Source organism: Magnolia sinica, chromosome 2 (genome assembly GCF_029962835.1).
Source record: "Magnolia sinica isolate HGM2019 chromosome 2, MsV1, whole genome shotgun sequence".
Classification (NCBI taxonomy): Eukaryota; Viridiplantae; Streptophyta; class Magnoliopsida; order Magnoliales; family Magnoliaceae; genus Magnolia; species Magnolia sinica.
The window spans coordinates 27068858-27074757 of NC_080574.1; the positions used below are offsets into that span (position 1 = coordinate 27068858).

At 37.0% G+C, this 5900-nt stretch overlaps 1 non-coding gene across 1 annotated transcript; it reads left to right on the forward strand.

Annotated features, from left to right (window-relative positions):
* Positions 1 to 369: 369 nt before the first annotated feature.
* Positions 370 to 472, forward strand: LOC131238374 (small nucleolar RNA R71). Its single transcript, XR_009167777.1, has one exon. It is a non-coding gene; the product is annotated as a small nucleolar RNA R71 (small nucleolar RNA).
* The last annotated feature ends 5428 nt before the right edge of the window (positions 473 to 5900 follow it).

Genomic DNA, 5900 nt, shown 5'->3' on the forward strand with positions numbered 1-5900 from the left:
TCCTTTGTATCATGATCGACACCATCGTAAATGCTACAAAAATTATCTAAGGAGGTGTTTTCTTTAATCATATCAACCTTCCTAATTTGCAAGGCTTTGACCTTTCTAGCCAATGTAATGAATTTTGCATTAAGGTCATCTTCCTCTCTTAGGACATAAATCCCCTCTTTCTCTCTAAGACTGGGTCTAGTTTAGTCCGGTTTAATAGAAACATCGCATGTCTGAGTATTCTCTAGTAATATGTCTAGAAAATTCCAAGCCTCATTATGATCTTTGTCGAGAAAGGTTCCACCACACATCATCTCTATGAACTGACAGGTATCTATAGTGAGCCCCTTTCGGAACGCATCAATAAAGTGTCATAGTTCATAACCATGATGTGGGCAAGTAAGTAGAAGGTTTTTTAAACACTCCCAAGCTTGAAAAAACAATTCATTCCCCTTTTGGGAGAATGACATGATTTTCTGTGTCAGTGCATTTCTTTTGTGCTCGGGAAAGATTTTTTTCAAAAACTTTTTACTTAAGGCTTGCCATATAGTGAAGATATGAGGTCTTAAAGAGTTAAGTCATGCTTTGGCCCGATCCTTTAGAGAAAATGAGAATAACCTAAGTTTGAGTGCATCCCTATTGCCATTGTTTACTTGTAATGTTGCAAGCACTTCCTTAAAGTCCTTGAGGTGTAAGTAGGGGCTTTCAGAATCCGAGCCATGAAATTTAGGAATCAATTGAATCACACTTGGTTTAAAATCAATGTTCCCTGTGTGAGCAGGGAATACAATGCAAGATAGTAAAGTTGATCTCTTAGGGTGTAGATGTTCATGTAAAATCCGTGGTTGGTTTAACGTATTCCTGTTAACTTCATTCTCATCCTCAAGAGGAAGATTGCGTTGATTTTCTCTGTTTTAAATTATAGTTGGATTTAGCAGATTTGGATTTGCATTATCAACTGGGTCTGTCATGGAATCCAAGTGGTGTTGACTACCTTTCCTAAATGAATTATCAAGGCCTAGGACTAGTCTACCTTCGGAAGAGAGTTAATTGTTTTGATCTCTACTCCAACCGGACATAAACCATCTACACCACAAAACAAAAACCACAAAATAGCAAGTATGATACTTAGAGTAAAAACAAAAAACTTATCCAACGACTTATGCGGCAGAGCCGACTATAAGGGTTCAAACCACGAAAAAAAATAAAATCAACAACCCAGGCGGTAGAGCTAACTATAAGAGTTCAAACCACAAAGCAAAATAAATAAAAAGAAAGTAAAACTAATGCAAAAATTAAACTATACTAATATGAAAAATAGATTCAGTGGATGATCTTTGTGATCAAACAACAACTTTAAGACAACCATAACACTTGGATGATAAAATCCCTAGCAAGAACAAACTCATGTCACGGTTAGTGCTTGAAAGACTCAACTGAATTTACTTTCAAAGCAAAATAGAAAATATACAGAAATTTTGGAGGTTTTATACCTTAGCTATCTTGCACAGATCTAACCTATCTTTGTCTCCCCAGCAACGGCGCCAAAAACTTGATTACTTGCTTCCAAGTGCAGAGGTTTATAAGTTATATCCTGTGAATACAGGGTCGATCCCATAGAGAGATGATTTATTAGAATAAGAAAATCAAATGCAAAACTAACTAAGTAATGAAAACTAAACGGATAAAATGATTTTGAAAATTTTGAAGGTATTAAATTCAATTGAATTAAAACAACACTCAAGCTTCAAAGTTCCACACATGGGTTAATGATCAATAAATTATGATGACTTTGATAACATAATTAGGATCCGAGCACTATGGTTGGCCTAATTAGAAAATAAAACAGTTTAAATATTTTTAATAAATAACATAAAATATTAGAGAATCATGGGTTAATATCATTAATATATATTCTCAAGCGCCAGTAATTTTAAGCATTCAATATCCACGAGATAATGAATCAAAGAAATGTAGCAAGTTGAGAACATCTCCCATTTAAGAAATCTAATTGATCCAGGTTAAGCTTATCCATCAATATGGATCTCATATGATGGAAACATATGAATCTCATACGAGGATTAAAAACCCTAAACTTAAATAATTAACAACATACATACACCATTCATCTCATCATTAAAAACAATCAGTCATCATAATTTATAAAATCATTAAACCAATGTGTTTCGCTTATAGCTTGGGTTAGAGGGAACTGGAAAAATATAACTAAATTGCAAAATAGAAAAACAATAGGAAAGCAAGAAAATAAATTCATAAAGATCTAAAAGGAACTTATAAATATCTAAAAACTCAATGAAAAAAACCTTAAATATTGCCTTTGAATGCTCTGAATGATGATTAAGAATGTCATGGGAAACCCTATTTATAAGTGGGGAACTCTTTCCTTCAAACCGACTTGAAAAATTCGAAAACTGCTTTAAATTTTCTCACTTCGCGTAGGCTCTGCGTAAACCCTTCAATGACATCGAACTGCTTTCGATGTTATCTAAGATTGACTTCGATGTCATCGAAGACTACGTACAATTTGTCCAGCAATCAAACTTGATTTTCCGATAATTCTTCAATGTCATCGAAAGTAGTTCAATGTTATATAAGCTCAGATCCTGCGAATTTCTTCACTTCCTTCCTTTTCCACTTGGTTTTTTTGACTCTCGGGGTCTTCAATCTTCAATCTTGATTTCCAAAGGTCCATTCTTTGCCTTATTGATTCTTGAGCATCAAATCCATGCTTTCAACATTCCTTTCAATCTAAGCTTTTAAACTTACATTGTAACATAAACATGTATAAAAGATACCATTAGACATTATCCTGTTCATAAAACCAAGATTAGTTTAGACATGCTGGACTCGTTATCGAGTCGAGTCGAGTTCGGGTCAGGCCTATTGCAAAATCGAATTGAGTCGGGTCGACCCTAACTCGGTCCGACTCGACTCGATGCCCAGCTTTAGTTGAAAGATTCTTAGTTGGACGAGAATTTACCTCCAAAAGTATTGCTTATCTCGTCTAGATCGACGTGTCTTTCGGATAGGATCGTATCAAATCGTTCATTTCTTGTTTCGAGACAAGATTCTCTCCGAGATTTCCATCCTACCTCTAACTGTGGTTGATCCGGTCAACTCATGAGATGATTCTCCCCTCGAGCTCTGCCCTTAAGTAGCTCGGCTCGATGTCGTCTCGGAGCCCATCTCTTTGTCAAGAGAATCACTCATTATATTTTCCAAACTTTGCACCCTATTAATTTGGAAAACTCATCCTGGTACTCTAGTTGGCTCAACTTCAAGATACTTCTCTTACGGTTGATTAGACTTCCTATACAATGGATTAGTTTGATTTTTCTCCCAACAGTGGGCTTTAAATCAACATTACTTCCTCTGGAATTTAAACGGGTGGACCACATCATAGGAAGCAATGGCGATCAAACACCCACCGTAAAAAACTTTCTATGGTAAATCGTAATGCTTATTTGTTGTATAACATGTGGATAAAATCACATATACCTGAATAAAAGAAAAAAACATAAATATTACCTTGATCCAAAAATTTTGTAACCTTTGTAAGTTTTTATTAGGCTTTTGATTTGTTTCCTATGGTGGTGTCCACCTAAGATTTAGTTATGCTCAGGTATGCCTATTTTTGAGATTATGCCCTAAAATGATGGGCGTGTATAAAACCCATACATCCGGGTCTCTTACAACAGCACAGGAAGTGAAGTGCAGCAAGTCTCCTAGGATCAGGAGCTGGGTGGGTCGATCAGGAAGTTTGTTAGAAATTTAGTGCATTCATCCGTTTTGCTACAGCTAAAAATAAAATAAATTAAAGGCAGATCCAAAACTCCAGTGGAAATGCTCACCTTTTTAAAGCCTCCTTAAGCTCCACTGCAATGTTTACATGCCATCCAATCCGTTTATAAACATCCAAACCGTTTATAAAGTCTTTACTAACGGTATGAAATGAAAACACAAATATTAACCTGATCCAAAATTTCTGTGGCCCCACTAATGTTTCAACGGTGAATGTTCAATTCTCACTCTTTCCTGTCATGCAGCCCACTTCAATTTTAAATCTGCCTCAGTTTTGGGTTCATATCCTAACATGATCCGGCAAAACAGATGAAAGGAATGGATTTCTCACAAACATCATGGTGGGCCCCGCGTAGCTTCTGAGCGCCAACATGTTTCACAGGCAATCCGTGTCCGCAGCACACAGTACAGACGTCGGCACTGTGTGCTAACCTACGCAATCCGAATCCATAAAAGAGGCGCAGCGGCTACTGATGTTTAAACCTTTATGGGATCAGCCATAATTTTAGGCTAGTAAGCTCTCATCGTGGGTCCCACATGATGAACGGTCAAAACTTCTCAAAACTCATCCTACTTCTTTGAGACGCTTTTGTAATCGGTCCGTCCAGATGCGCCGTTAATCCATAAACATGCGAACTCCCCATGTAAACGTGGCACGTATAGTATATATAAATCAAACCCGCAAATACCAGATCCCAATGTAGATGGATCATCACACAATAGACAATTCTGCCTAGTTGATACGTGGATATTTAATGAGCCGTCCAAATGAAAGACAGTCATTCGGCGGCCGAGAGAGAATAATCCCTCTTATTTTCGTCCTATGCCCTTTTTAAGCAGGTCAATATATTTTGGACGATTCAGATGAAATTAAGTGCATGCTACGTGTACGGTAGCTGAGCGACCGCGTACTTTTATCCTACTCGGGCATCGTATCGAATTTCTCGCCTTTTCTCTCTCTTTTTTGTTTTTTTTCTCATCATCGTTTACCGACAACCGGCATCCTTCTGGCAGTTTTTTAACGGTAGCGGATTAGGTGTTACCCGGGTAACACCTTTGTGGGTGTTATCCTCACCGTGGGGCCCACCTTATGGTGTTTTTCGTATATCCACTCCGTCCATCCGTTTCGTCAGACCATTTTAGTATGGTTTATGAAAATTATTCAGATCCAAATCTTAGGTGGATCATACCACAGGAATTAATGTGACTGGGTGACTCACCATTAAAAATTTCAAAGGGCCCATTGTAATATTTAATTAGTGTTTATATAAAATCTAACCTGTTGATAATGTCTAGAAGATTTGGATGAAGGGAAAAAATAAATATCAGCTTGATCCAAGACTTTTATGTCACACAAATTTTTTAATTGTTATTAATCACTGTTTCTAATGGTATGATCCACCATATATTTATATCTTCTTAAGGTTTGGGATCACGTACTAAAATGGAATGGAAAAATAGATGGACGGCCTGGATATACAATAAGTAAATAAAGGTAGGCCCCACATGGTTAGGTTTTCGATGTTATATGGTAACACCTACTTGTCTCCCTTTAAAAAACTCGAATAGGATGGAACAGCGCGATGCGTGTGGATGTGAGAGAGTAAAAACAGTAGCGGATAAGCTGTTACCCGTAACCTTACCGTATGAGCCTCAACTTGATGAATGGTATGTATATCCACGCCGTTCATACGTTTTCTCGGTTAATTTCATGACGTTATTTCAAAACTTAAGCAGTTCCAAATCTCCGGTGGACCATGCCACTGTAAAAAGTAGTGAATGACCATTTAAATATTTTTTAGACAATAGAAGTTTTGCACAAGGGATATTTGTATTTTCCGAGGTCCGTTTGAACTTATCAACGGATTAGATGGTAAGTAAACATTATAAATATTCTTAAGGTGGGCCTTTGAAAATTTTAATTACTAGTGCTCAATCACCGCTGTTTCCTTTTGTGTGGCCAACCTAAGATTTGGATCTACCTAATTTTTTTTTACCACATCCTAAAATAGGCTGGAAAAATAGATGAATGGCATGGATATATATCACATCATCAAGGTGGGCCCAGGGTAAGGGTAACACGGTAACAC